Here is a 16193-nt window from a genome sequence, read left to right as displayed (position 1 = left end):
TACTAATTCGTTTAATTTTAGAAATAATTTGTTTTTTTTTCTTCATGACTACATCTTTTTATAGTAAAAAAGATCCTGTAAGCAGCAGTTTTAGTAGAAAATGTTGTCTGTTTTGGGAATTTCGTTTTTTTAGTAGTAATGGAACGAATATAAGCATTCCTATTCATACAAAAAAGCATTTTATTAACAGTGGTAAATTGTTGTTGTAGTAGTAGTATTATTATTATAAATATTATATGTATTTAGGTAGTATTTAGTTAAATAGTAGAATATATTTATTTAGTTTGGAAAAAAAAATTAGAATTATTTAATCATGCTTCATCTACGTTTTTCTAAGATTTCAAAAATGCATTTCGAACATGTCATTCAAGTGGTTCGTCATAAAAAAAATCTGAGCCAGTTTTGTTAATTTGAGTTTTACCTACCTTGCCGCAAAGGATACCAGGACTTACATATTTGTTTGTTAGAATGTATTAGTAAATTATAGTAGAAGGTTTAAAGTTTAAAATAAATTTATTAAATATTTTTTGTTCTAATAAAATTTAGTGGTCGTTATTGCTTCAATTATCTGTATTTATTTATATACAACTAAAATTTAATATCGCACAGTGGTATATTAAAAAAGAGGGAAATAAATCAGAAACTTCTAAACCGGTTCCGATAACCTCTCCCTTGGGGATTTTTTTGGATTTTTTAACACTTTTTTTTGGGAATTTCGGGATTCCTAATTACAAATTTCAAAATTTGTTTTTATTTTTTCATTTTCAACACAAAAATCTATTTAACTGCAAAATTTCATTGAAAAATACTCATAAATAAAAATTTAATTTCAATTTGAAAATTTGTATCTTTGCAAAAACTAAATAAACTTGTATTTTTTGTCATATTTTTCAAAAAAGTATTCCATGATTTTTTTAATTGTCTAAAGTTATTTGTCAAAAGTTATTATATTATAAATAGACAAAATCCCCTATCTATTGATATATAACATGTCTACCTTATATTTTTACGTGGCAAATTAATTAGCGAAAACTTAACAACTCGCAGAAAATCGGGAAATATTTGGATCCGCTGTTTTAAAAAAAAAAATGTGTAAGATGGGTAAAAATTTTGAAAATTTAATTTTCAAATGCAAATATCTCCTAAGTTATAAGCAGAGACCGAAAATAACGGGTTCACTTTTATTTCAATGGTAAATTCTCATTCGCAGCCATTTAAAAATATTTTTTTCTGATATATCACTGAGAGAGTGATTTATTCGAGAACATTTTAGGTTTGGGGTTGAGAGAAACAGAAAAGAAACAAACACAAATAATCTGGATAAGTGATTTATAATTTATTTATTTTGTAAAGATCAGCTTGTGACTTTTATTTGCGAACATGAAAAATAAATCGCAAAAATGCATTTGATGCATGTCAACGCTTAATAATATCAAAAGATTAATAAGAATTTATGAAAAAATTCTCATTTCTGTTAATTTGTTAAAAATTACTAACAATATGTTATTGTATGTAAATAAAAGAGAAAGTAACAGTTATTAAGAACAAGAACAAATGAATTGTTTATCTCACACCAAACCATTAAAAAACAACAAAAACGAATAATGGTCATACCAAACCATTTAAATAAAAATAACAATTTGATTTTTTTGGTATATGGACGAGTTATTTTCGATCTCTGGTTATAAGAGATAATTTGAGATTTGAAATCGTAACACAGATGAAGAAATGGGATCGTTTTAAAAATTTAACATACATCCTACTTTGGGGACCCCTGGCCGCCTGGTGGGCCCATGCAATCAAAATTCAAAACTTAAGCTCAACAAAACTTCTTCTTGTAAAATTTCATTCAAATCGGACGAAGAAGTTTAGAAGTTACAGTTCTATTTCACTCTTTTTTTCTATACCATTGTGTGTCAAATCCGACTATTATAAAGAACTACCAAAGCAGGTTCATTATTATAGAAAATTCAAAATGATAAAAAAGTTCCATTAATTTTCCCCTTTGGTACATTGAACATCATTAAGTCCCCTATACTTGATTATTAGTTCACTCAGAAACGTATTCGCTTAACTTCTATAACGATAAGTTAAATAATTTAAAATTGTATATTGAAAAAGTATCATTAGCAGACAAAATACCAATCTCCGTTTTCGACAAGTTGGAAATTTCAAAATACTACATTTAGGAGACTTTTTTTTCTGTCAGAAGTACCAACATTTTTACCCGGTTTTGGCCTTTGTTACTTATGTTTTGTTTGACCATATAGGCAATGTTTAACATTTTAGGATAATTAGCTTAATAAGTTTGAATTATTTCCTGTTTTTACGCCTTTTTGGTACTTTTTTTTCCTCATTGCGATGATAAAAATATCATTTAAATAAATTTCAGTATAGTAATAGGAGCCCTTAGAAAAACATATTTTATGGAAAAAGTACCAAAACTAAATAAAATTTGCGAAATTTCCAAAAAGTACCAAATTTATATTTTGTATTTTTTTGATAAGTAAAGAATACAATTTAAAATTTATTTCTATGCTTATTGGTTAAAACCATAGACAACAACTAGATAGGTAAATGAGAGCCAAAAACCTAAGCCTGTTGTCAGAAACCTAATTCATGAAAATGTATTGCATGTATTTTGTTTTTGTATCACCCGTATGTGTGAAAAGAGAGTAATATTTTACTCTCTCCTTCCGTTCTATGCTTTTATTCTTTGGTTGAAACCTTAAATAAGTGCCAAAGAAGTACCAAAGTAATTTTTTTCTCCCTTTAAAGTTTCGAATTTCTAACCATACACCTGTCACCTCTTTTTGTAAATGGATGAATATACATTTTGAATGAATTTAAAAAAATCTATGTGTAATAAAGAAAAAAATAATAATCACCTGCTCCAATCCGGACGTCTTTGTTACTCAGGAGGTCCCCGAGAGAACCAACCGGTACTTCTGACAAATTTGATCAGATTAGTAAATGGCGCAATACTGAGATAGTCCAGATATGTCCAGAGACATGTAGAAATTTGTATTATAAAGCGGGGAAGTCACAGAGAAGGTATTGTATGGATTTATCCTATTCTTCATATAAATAACTCATATAAATGTAAACAAAGAAGGCTGATGGAATTCCTACCAAGAGCCAAGAGAGTATTTTACTTTTTCAGAAAAGGCCAGAGGCATTCCGGATATTCTACAAGTGGTGGTACGCACATTCATCTATCAAATTCGATAAGAGCCAATGGAGTCTAAATATCCCTTTGCGCAAGAGTTTTGTCCAAGAACGAATCTTTAGTTGCGCATTCATCAGCGATTTCATTTCCGCGGATAGCCTCATGACCTGGAACTTACATTAAGTTGGGCCAATGAATGAATGAATATAGTTGAGAAGACATTGAAACTTAATTATCCACGTAGATCTTAATAGTCAAAGTTTCAAGATTTTATTCTCGTTTCGTTTTGAAGACCAAATTTAATGGTAATAAAATGATTCAATTGTCCCGACCGAATTTTCCAATGCGAAATATTATCAAATACGATTGAACTATTGACATATAGACCTTAATGAAATTTTATTGGTTTACTGCTTCTGAGAAACTATACTAAAGGCTGTGTTTTATGTCCGATAGGACTTACGAAAGGATTAACTGCTAAACGAACTGTCATACTGCGCCCACTTTTTGACATTTATGATTTATATACTCTGGTAAATCAAAATGAATAGATTTACGCTTGCACAACGCTACCAAATTATAAAATTTACCTTAAAAATTGTGTTAACCGATAAGGCTAATTTTTGGCTTAACGGGTTTGTTAATAAACAAAATTGCCGCATATTGAGTGAGATCAATCCACAACAGACTATGCAGACTCCATTACTTTGAAAATCAGTCATCGATTTGCTCAATTTATAGACGACTTCGTGATTTTTATGGCTCATATAACGATTGGTAATAAACAAAATTGTGGCATATGAAGTGAGAAAATTCCACAACAGACTCCATTACAATCAACAAAATGCACCGTTTCATGCGGTTTACATGATGGTGTCTTCATCAGATCTTTTTCTTCAAAACTTAAGCTGGAGCTCGCGTTAGGAGATCGCTACCGTACCATGATAAATGATTTTTTGTTTGAAAATACCGATGACACAAAAATGGACCTGTCAATTGGGCTCTAAGGACGGACGTTAAATTTAACACCTTTCGATTATTTCCTGTGGGGCAACATGAAGTCACTGGTATATGCTGAGGAACCAGCAACAATTGATGCCTTGGATCCCAACAATGTTCGTGTTATTCTTGATATACGGCCAGAAATGCTTCAAAAAGTGTCTCAAAATGGGATGTCCAGAATTTTGTACCAACTAATCGTCATATGCGGGAAGTTTTGCTTTACTTCTTCAATTTAAAAATAATTTCTCCATGAAGATTGTTGTAAAACTTAACAAGAGCTTGCAAAATCATTGGGAGGTACTTAACTAGCAGCAGAGAAATTGCCAACCATACGTATTGAAGCCGAGAGACCTAGAAAATCGTCCAAAATTATGCTTGAACGCTAAAAAAGAAAATAAGTTTTGCCCTAAATCATTAATTACGATGAGAAATGGATCCATTACGATAACTCAAAGTCAAAGAGAATGTATGTAAGGCCCGGCCAACCAGCCGAATCGACACCAATGCCAAATATCCATGGCGCTAAGATAATTCTCTGTATTTGGTGGGACCAAAATGGTCCCATTAATTATGTGCAGCTAAAATCTGACCAGACCATCACGAACACAACTGATTCATTTCAAGCGAGCATTGGCCGAAAAACGCCCAGACATGAAACCGTAATATTCCATGACGCTCGTCCACATGTTGCAATACCTTCTAAAATGTTTTAGAATGAAGTGGTTGGGAGGAAAATTTTGCCTCTCCTGTTTTATAGTCCAGACCGTGTTCCATCCGACTACTATTTGTTTTGATCGATGCAGAACTCTCTCTCTGAGATACGCTTCAGTTTGGAAAAGAGTATTTATTCGTTATTGACCTCAAAAGATGAGCAGTTCCTTTGGCTCGGAATCTATGTGTTGCCAGAAAGATGGGAAAATGTTATAGCTAACAATGGCCAATACTTTGAAAATTTATATTGTACAAATGTATAAAAATAAAAGCAAAACATTTGAAAAACCCGCATTTTTAAGTTATACACCCAATATTTCTTGTGTTTCGAGAAATGTTTTTTTTTTTTTAATAAAACAACATTAAAAAAATATGTGAAAAAATTCCATTCTAGTGTAGAATTATGTACACAAAAAGTATGTTTTCGATTTTCCTGATCATGTGTGTCTTGAATGTTTTATTTTTCTGTTTGTAGTATTAGGAGGAATCCATATCAAAGCGGTTAGCAGTGAGAGTTGACAAATTTTGGAATTTACCTCTGCAAGTATTTATCAGATCATAAACATTTTGACTACAAATATTTCTAGATTAAAAAAACTTGCCCATAACTCTTAAACTACTCAATGAACATCTTCTATTTCATTCGGGTATAAATAGTTCTGGAGTCTATATCACAAAAATCCAATTTTTTAACCCTTAATTAAAATATCAAATATTTAGTTGATTTTTATTTAATATATTTCCTTTAGCTTTAGTTTGATTTAGAATTTCTTTAGCTGAAATTGTTCGTACTCCATTTGATTTTGCTGAAGGAGAATCTGAATTAGTATCAAGCTTATGTTTGTATAAAATTAAGTGGAACTGGAATGTAGACAATTGGCAACAATATGCATTAAAGGGTTAAAAGAGGGTCGGGTAATTTTATAGACCCAGAATTTGAGTTAAAATCGCATTTGAATTTGTTCAAATGCAATTCCTTTATCTATGATTTCAATCAAAATTAAAGTTGTGCATTTTATAGTTTAGTAGTTATAAGCAATTATGTTTGCATATTTTTACACAGTTTTAAAACTTTTTCAATATCCAATACGCCATAGTTTACGACTAGAAAGGACTCCATTAAAATAGTCAATCTCTGGATGAATACTATAATATATATAAGGAAAATTGCATAGAAATCGGAAATGACAGATCCGCAAAAAACCTAATTGCTGTCCGTTTTGAAATGGATTCTTCCATTAGTATAATTGGACGGTATTTTTTTTTTGTTTGTAAAATAACATAGTTGCATTGTACTTACTGTTGATCCCTTGCGATTGGTACATCCACCCAAACAGGTAGTTGACTTATGATGTTGATGGGAATGTGGGCCACCCGATGATGGTGGTCGATATGTAACACTGTGCAATACTTCCTTACTACCTTTAGACGAATCTGGCGTAGCATTAGTTTCCTCATCATACTTTTGTTTGTTAATTTTGTATTTATTTTTATTTTTTATTTTTGGTTTGTTTAGTAGTGGCAGAGTTGTATGGTTTTTTAGTACAAAATTAGTTATATTTTTTTAGGGGATTTTTTTTTTTGGTTTTGTTTTTAATTTTGTTTGGTATTTTGTGATTTTAGTTAGTTACAACCCAAATGAGCATATGAAAATTTAAAAAAGTAAAATGAATGGTAGATTGTTTTATGTCGTTGTATAAAATATTTATGTTAATATTGAAAAGAATTTAATTAAATAATAATACTACAATGCTGAATATATAAAATGCTAATGATTTTATTTGCTATGTTTTATTATGTCTACATTAATTTTAAGTGAAAGTCATGCCGAATATTTGGAAAATTAATAACAACTAAATGTGTGTAACCTCAAAATCAATTTCATTGCAACTACAACTAACAAACTTTGTAAATATTTCTAGCAAAAAAATCTATATTTAACTAAAAAATACAATAATAAGTAATGATTTTTATAAATCTATTAGTTATATTTGAGGTTTATACAAATTTAATAATAATTTTGTTTAAAGCTATTAATTATAAATAAAATTTGCCAAAAATTTAAATAAATTTATTAAATAAATTAATAAAGTTTCAATAAATACTAAAAAAAAATAAAGCCAAAAAGTTTAGAATGTGTTATAAGCTTTGCAATATTTATTTACATATGAGAGCGTATGATTATTATTTATTTATATTTTTGTTCAAAATCACTCATACGTTTAGAAGCACATGAAAATTAAAAAAATGGTATGAATTGTTATTGAAATAAAATAAAATTTAAATGGTTTGGGTAGTTTTCTTAAACAGAAAATTTTCATTGGAAATTTTTGTTAAATATTTCTTTCATATGATACTTGAAAATTCATATGATTCCTTTGAATCAATTACTACTTATAAGTAGAATTTGTTTGATAATTTTGAAAAGTAATTAAAGTTAAAACAGACGTTTACAAAATTATTTATACTTTAATATTAATTATGGAACATGTAAACTTTTTGCTTGGCTCCTGTGACCCCAATTTTGAACATATTAATATTTCTCAGTTTTTGATTGTTTTAAAAGCATTTACCAAATACATACAAATATATGGGACAATGGTATTTGCTTAAAATAAATTCATATACATTAGGATGACCCCTGTTTGTATGAGGGACAAATAAAATAAATGTTTAGTTTGCTTGAGTATCTATTACCTCTGGTTAGGGAAACTTTGTACAGCTTTCAACTTGCATAAACATAAACCAGAGATCGAAAATAACTCGTCCATATACCAAAAAACACAAATTGTGATTTATATTTTTGTGATAAAAATAAATCACTGAAAATAACGGTTATAAAATGATTTTTATTTAAATTGTTTGGCATGACATTTATTCGTTTTTGTTGTTTTTTAATGGTTTTGATATGAGATAAACAATTCATGGGTTCTTGACCTTAATAACTGTTACTTTCTCTTTTATTTACATACAATAACATATTATTAGTAATTTTTAACAAATTATGGAAATAATATGATCAGTATGAAGTAATGAAGTCTGAGTAACAGAAATTTGAACTTGTTTTGAAATTTTTATTAATCTTTTGATAAGTTTTATATATTTAAGCGTTGATTTGCATCAAATGCATTTTTGCGATTTATTTTTCATGTTCGCAAATAAAAGTCACAAGCTGACTTTTACGAAAAAAATAAATTATAAATCACTCAACCAGATTATTTGTGTTTGTTTCTTTTCTGTTTCTCTCAACCCCAAACCTAAAATGTTCTCGAATAAATCACTCTCTCAGTGATATATCACAAAAAATTATTTTTAAATGGCTGCGAATGAGAATTTACCATTAAAATGAAAGTGACCCCGTTATTTTCGGTCTCTGACATAAACTGATTTCAATGACTGTTATAAAGCAATTGGGAAGGTAAAGAAAGTCCTGTTTATTTTAGTCCTGTGACTTTTACGAAAAAAATAAATTATAAATCACTCATCCAGATTATTTGTATTTGTTTCTTTTCTGTTTCTCTCAACCCCAAACCTAAAATGTTCTCGAATAATTCACTCTCTCAGTGATAAATCACAAAAAATTATTTTTAAATGGCTGCGAATGAGAATTTACCATTAACATGAAAGTGAACCCGTTATTTTCGGTCTCTGACATAAACTGATTTCAATGACTGGTATAAAGCAAGTGGGAAGGTAAAGAAATCCTATTTATTTTATCAAGTTATCTCATGTAGTTTAAAATATAATTTAGTTTAAATTTTGAGATTTTAATTTTCTACCATAATTTTATTTTATTTTTTCAAATAAATTCGTTTATTTGTACAAATAGTTATCACAAAAATATCTTCTCATTTCAAATGAATTCCAAAATAAAACGTTTAGCACATATTTTGGCAACAACTCAATCCGTCTAGTCGTTAGAAATAATCAAGAGAACATTTTAAAATGAGTTTGAAAAATACAGAAATAAATTTTAACAAATATGGAGCCATAGAGAAAATATACATAGAGCGGAAACTATAAAAAAACTCAAACAAAAAAATTACTCAAAAAAGTTACATATACGAGTGTTGTTTTTGTTTTCACATAGTTTTTTTTACTAATACATTCTCACCACTTAGGTTTTTGACAACTGAGTTAGGTCTTTGACAGCAGAGTTTCCGCTCTATGTGTTCTCTATGTATGGAGCTTAATTGTTTTGAATATTTCTCAAAGATGTTTTGGAAAATTAATAATATTTTTACATATTTTTCTTTCTTTTTGGATCAGCACTATGGGACGACCCCTACTCATACAAAGCATTGTGTTGAAACAAGGAAAATAGAACATTCGATTTGAACTCAATCCACTAGCCAATCGAACACAAAGAAAATCTGCGGGTATCACGAAAGAGTTCCATAATTTCATCAGAACACATTCGATTGTAGTACCAATAGAACAGTGAAACGCAAGCCACATTGCGTCGGTGCTCCAGCGAATCAATAGAGTTGGATACCCTACTGTCACTAATAATCAGATTCGCCATCTCCTGTATGCGGTCGAGCAGCTCCAAAATAGACGTTGAAGCACCGGTCCAATCATTGGAGTTGTATTCAATTTTTGGTGGGATATAGGTGGTGTATATAGTGAGAAGATCAGATGAAGTGAAGTAATTCTTACACCGTTTCAGAATGCTTCTTTCGTGATTTGAAAAATGTGTTTAGACCAGCGGACATTATATTGTATTCTCATTCCCAAAACTTCAAAAGCGTCTGATTCCACAATATTTACACCACCCATAAATACAGATGAAGCAACGCGATCTGTCCATTGTTTTGATCTTGCAAGCATCATTCAGAGATTGTCACAAGGTCCCGATTAAGGGAATCATTCATGTTTTGCCTCATTGCCCCAATCTTCTACAGGCTTTGTCTATAACTGAATGATTATGAATGGCCAATGTTGCTGTCATCTGTATAAAAATATATAGGGTTGAAAGTTTGACATTGAAGGACGTTTAGAAAACTAAGGAATAGAGTAGGAGAAAGAACGGAGCGTTGAAGTACTCCTGAATTTATTTGGAACTCGTTTGATGAGATCCAATTATAACAGCTCGTATAGTGCGATCTCTGAGGAGCTAGATATAGTAAATCGAGAAAAGTAATAAGTTTTGATAAAAGAGCACCATTTAATTAGTTTAAATTATTGTAATATGATAAACTTCGTATAATTTCACCAAAACGAGTATTTCCTTTTTTCGAAATTCAACCCAGTTTAAATTTTATTCGAATTTTTCGAAACCTTTTTTCTGCTCGATCTGATAGTAGCTATATGTTAAATTCAATCAGAATATGGATATTAAAATAAACGTAATGTCATAAGATTTTCCTTATTATACAACATTATAATTTCATTCAGTTTTGTTTAACTAAAATACCTTAAAAAATTGCTAAACAATTAAAGAAATTGCTAAACTAAACATTCATATAAACGGGGCCACCCCAATATACATATCAAATTCTGCAAGAGAGCTTTAGCTAAATATTTATCATATGATGAGGTAATATTTTCAGAGTACTTTTATGTCAATTGAGAAATATTTAACTTTTAACTCAAATACAAATATTGTAAACAAATAATAATTAAAAATATTATATCCCTGCAAACACAAACGTATTGCCAAGTTGCGAACTATATTGGAGTAATAAACGGCCGGAAAAGTCACTAATACGAAAGCAATGTTGCTTATCAAAAATTTGGTTGCTATAAAAAGTTTAAATTCACAGACATTTTGTCTGCAAAATGTTGAATAAATTCTGAGATATTTTATTCTAAAAACGAAATCATAACGCAGTCATTTCTTAAATGATTTCAGTATTCGGGTTTAGGAATTACTAATTAAATCATCTCACTGTTTACACCACCTTTATCTAACCGAACATGGAATTTCATTGAAATCGAACATTACAAATCCCAAAGTAAAAAAATCAGGGTTTGTGAGATGGATTCTGCCTTTAATCATTTGTTTTGACTATAAATCTTGAATATATTGAAATTGCTTGTAGGGTTGCAATATACATAATTTATGTATTTAAAATAAACAGAAAATATTTATTTCGTAGAAAATATAATTATTAAAGAACATTATTCATTCGAAATTAAATTTTGATTATTTCTTCAAAATTTTATAAGTTCGTAATGCAAAAATTTAATTAAATCTTGTTTATTTCAAATTCAATAGAGTTTCAGAAGGTCAATATAAACAAAACATTAATGAAAAAAAAACTAGTTTAAGTATTAACCCCATTCACAATAAAAACTTAACTTAAAGTTAACACTAACAATAGAATTTCTAATCGACTGCTTATAACTCAACCGTTACATTCCTGCTGGCTTTGAGAAAATACTTTCGTGATTCTTGAAGAAAAAATTTTAATGCATAGCACCTACATATGTTGAAAATGTTCAGTATTATTATGGATGTATGACTTAAAAATGTGGGATTTACAATAGCTGATTATTCGAAAATGTCGAATTTTGTGCCAACAAAGCATCTTATGCAGAAAGTTTTGCTTTACTTCTTTATTTTGAAAATAAGTGCCGCAGCACAAATGAACAACCATAAGTGCTAGAAAATTGCTTGAAAATGGAACACAATCCATCGATTTTTATGATCGAAATCTCGTTTTGTTACTATTATATGTGGCTTTGCGATAAAACAATAAATCTGAACAAGTTTTGGCGTTTTCGATTTTTCATGAGTTTTTTAAAACAAAAAAGTTTGCTATTTTCACATAAAAAATATATTATTTTGCTTCAATTTGTTACTATAACTCCGGAACTACTGAGCCGATTGAAATGCAATACAGGGGTGAAAATTTGTACATAGCATGGAAAAAATGTTTTCAGAATTCAATCATTCGAAAGAAGAACATTAACTACTCAATTTTATGTATATCAAACAAAAAACTAAAATTTTGTGAAAATGATCTTATTCACTAAATTGTGAATAAATTCAAAAAGAATCCATAGATTTTTATGATCGATATCTGATTTTGTTGGTATTACATGTGGCTTTGCGATGAAGTAATAAATCTGAACAATTCTTGCCGTATTCGATTTTTCATGATTTTTTTAAAACAAAAAGTTTTCTATTTTCACATAAAAATTTTTTTTTTGCATCAAATTGTTACTATATCTCCAAAACTACTGAGCCGATTGAAACTCAATGTATCGGTGAAAATTTGTACATACCAAGGGGAAAATTTTTTCAAAATTCAATTATTCGAAAGAAGAACATTAACTACTCAATTTTATGTATATCAAACAAGAAACTAAAATTTTGTGAAATTGATCGAATTCACTTAATTGTGAATAAATTCGAAAATGGTCCATTGATTTTTATGATCGATATCTGATTTTGTTGCTACTATATGTGACTTTGCGATAAAGTAAGAAATCTGAACAATTTTTGGCGTTTTCGATTTTTCATGATTTTTTTAAAACCAAAAAATTTGGTATTTTCACGTACAAAATATATTTTTTGTTTCAAATTGTTATTATAACTCCGAAACTATTGAGGCGATTGAAACACGACATTTAAGCGCATTAAAGGTTATGTGAATCTCAAATCTTCTAAGTGTATTTGAATAATATCGGACTAAGCGTTTTAGAGTAATCATTAATTATGTAGAGAAACGTTTAAAAAAATTCACAATTTTATTTAAAATTTTTTTTAAAAAAAAATTTCAAATTTGTCCCATATTTGTATAACTGGTACCACAATACATCAAAATTGTGTACAGGTTTAAAAAGCTTCTAAATTTTTTTTCGATTGTGTTGCCCTGTTTGATAAATAATAAAAAGTTTGTGTATGGAAACGTTTAAGCAGCAGCTAGCACCAAGTTGTTTGATATATTTAAATATGTATGAGCAGTGTGGAACAAGGAAAGTCTTCAATAAACCATACCGACTTTTATGAAACAAAAACTACAAAAACTCTAAAAGTTGAAGAGAAAATCTACAATAAAATATTATAGAGAACAAAAGATAAAAACGAAACTACAACTACAAATGCAGTTAATCTAATACAGCTTTATAAAATAGAAAACAAAAGATAAAACATTTTTCAACAAAATTAAATTTACGAAAACCCTTAACAACAATAAAAGCATTTAGGGGAAAAAGAAAATTGAATTGCATTTTTTGAAATAAGTGTTTAAATGAATTATATATTTAATTTTTATGTTTTAAACTGTTGATGGGCACAGCGGTGATGACAACCATTAATGTTTTAAACGAAAAAAAAATTAAAAAAAAATGTGCAAAAATGGACACTAAATTTTTTGTTGTTGAGTGTTCAACAAATTATTGATAATAAATTGAAACTGAAATCAAATTAAAAAATAAATAGTAAATATATTGTTGAAAACACTTTAAATGTCCTGGAAATTCGAAAATATTTACAGGCAGAACAGAACAGGTCAGGTTTGCATGTGTAAATATGTATTTATGTATAAGGAAAATGTATGTATGGATGCAGGTATATGTGAAGTGTTTTACTTTCAATCGACCATTTTGAAATTGATTTACTAAATGAAAATGTACAACAACAAGCGCACACCACTTTACATTTACATTTATTTTTGTGTTTTTTCTTTCTTTCTTTCACTCATTCATTTCATTTTATATTTTTATTCACAGTGTTTTTTTCATTTAAATTTTAACAACATTAATAACAATAACATCAACAATAAGTAACCGCAAATAACAGTAATAACAACAAAGTGAATGTAACTCAATGGCAGTTGGTACAAAACAAGTAATAACAAAAACAACAACAGATCTCATAGAAAACAAAACAAAAAACAATTAAAGAAGAGAACAACGAAAACAAAACAAACAAAAAAAAAAAAAGAAGTAGAGGCAAAGGACTCACTGCGTGCGTGTGCGTAATTATCAGTTAAAGTCCAATACAATGATGTTTTTATTATTATTATTTTATTTTTTTAATATTATTAAACCGTTATGTATTTTTTTCCTTTGCGTTTAAGTGTTTAAATTTACGAGTTCAATTTTCTATTCGAGTTGTATATTCAAGTGTTTTGTATGTCATTTCGACATTTAATTAGAGTGTATTCATAAATAATTTTTTTAACAGAGAGTAAAATAGTGGTATATATAGAGAGAAAGAGTGATTGGTTTGGTTTTTGGGGTTTCCATATACTAAGTATGTATATTATTATAATAGAGTAGAGTAGGTTTGATAGAGGCAAAATGATGTCATGTTGTAAACTTAAGTGGTTTGTGGCATTTGATGTTTTTAAGTGTGACATATGATATCAAGTGATTTTATAATTAAACAAAAAAAATTTACATAATTGTATTTGTTTTGTATTTTATAAATTATTAAAACTTAATGAAAATTGCAGTAAAAATAAACATAACAGATTTAATAATGAAAATACTGGAATTGCAAATTATTTTACACCACTTAAAGGGGGAAATCTGAAGTTTTAAGAGACCTATGGGCTGATAAAATGAGAGATAATAAATTCTATATTTTTCCTAATTTAATTATTGATATCGTAAATTTCACAAGGTTGGAGCTGAGGTGTTTTCGAGTTGATTTACAATTGTTCACCTTCGTTGGCACAATGTAGGCCAGTGGGTGGCCCCTAAAAGTTGGTCACCTCGGGATTCAAATTTTTTTTTAAATGCTTTTACGTATGAATGTTATATCTTTTAATTCAAGAAGTATTTAGGTGTATTTATTATTTTTTTTTTATTTTCCTCGATCTTTTTTGTGTTTTTTAGATATCGGGGTCCTACGGAGCTAATAGTTATATCGTCCCTGTAAAAAGTTACACGCATTCAATGTTGGAACATGTAAAAATGGATCATATACAAATTTTATATAGTTCCGAAAAAAAAATTTCTAAAAAAGTAAAAAAATTTGTTGCTTTTTTGGGGAAAAAAAAACTTTTGATATATGAAACTGTTAGTCAGTCGTTTTGATTTTATTCAGAATTTTATAGCAAATATTGCTGATCTAAAAAAAAGATGGAGAAGAATTTAAATAATAAATAAATAAACCTAAATTACTCCTGACATAAAAGAGATAACTTACATATGAGGAGCCATAGAACAAAAGGTACTTTTTCGAATTTTTTTACAAATTTATTTTTTGATATTTTTAAAATATTTGGGTCATGCCCGACCATATAATACCCTACACTAAGTAAAAGAGCAAAAACATTTTTCTTTTAAAATTTCAATAATTTATATTTTTGTGTGATTTTCGGAAGTGGGCTTATATGGGGGCTATGACCAGTTATGGACCGATCACCATGAAATTAGGTCGTGTGATTTATGTCTATATGAATTTTGTTGAATTTTGTGTGTATACCAACAATTTTAAGAGATTTATGCACTTTAAAGTGATTTTCGGAAGCGGGTCTATATGGTAGCTATGACTAATTATAGACTGATCGTAACAAAATTTGGTGACATGAATTTTGTATATATAAAACTTATTTGGAGTGCAATTTGTGGAGATACATTTATAAATTAAACATTTATGACCGATAAAGTCCAATTTCGGAAGGACATTTGTATGGGGGATAGGTGAAATAATGGACCGATTTCAGCCAGTTTCAATAGGCTTGGTCCTTGGGCCGAAAAAATAATATGTACCAAATTTGATCGAAATATCTTCAAAATTGCGACCTGTACTCTGCTCACAAGGTTTATATGGACAGCCAGCCGACCAGACGGACGGACGGACATCGTTTAATCGGCTCAGAAAGTGATTCTAAGTCGATCGGTGTACTTTAAGGTGGGTGTTAGACTAATATTTTTGGGCGTTACAAACATCTGCACAAACGCATAATACCCTCCCCACTATGGTGGTGTAGGGTATAAAAATCAAGTTCCCAAGATTTTTAAATTTTCAAAAAAATGTTTTTCGTAGATGTTTTTAATGGCTATTTATATTTTAAATTTCTTTTATCCTTAAATGTTCTTTTTGAAAGGACTTTTTTTGGTTTTCTCGAAAAAAGGATCAAATTGACCCCTAAAGAGAGGAAATATTCCCATAAAATTCCACAGAATTCTCTCAGACATTAACTTACAACATTTTTTCAGTTAAAAAATTTCGATCAAAAAATTAAAACTTTGACCCACTGTAAACAAAAATTCAGACCAGCTGGACTATAAGTTTATTCTACAAATATGATATACTCAACGTGCTCTTTCAGAAATATAGGGTCGCTATAAACAAATAATGAACTATAATATGAGGGCGAGTTAATAAGTCCGTGACTTTTTGAAA

At 29.0% G+C, this 16193-nt stretch overlaps 1 protein-coding gene across 2 annotated transcripts in view; it reads right to left on the bottom strand.

Annotated features, from left to right (window-relative positions):
- SLO2 (slowpoke 2) overlaps positions 1-16193 on the bottom strand; it is a 232739-nt gene that overhangs the window by 7798 nt on the left and 208748 nt on the right. The window lies entirely within an intron of this gene.

Source organism: Calliphora vicina, chromosome 5 (assembly GCF_958450345.1).
Source record: "Calliphora vicina chromosome 5, idCalVici1.1, whole genome shotgun sequence".
Lineage (NCBI taxonomy): Eukaryota > Metazoa > Arthropoda > Insecta > Diptera > Calliphoridae > Calliphora > Calliphora vicina.
This window is presented reverse-complemented; position numbering and strand designations above follow the sequence as displayed.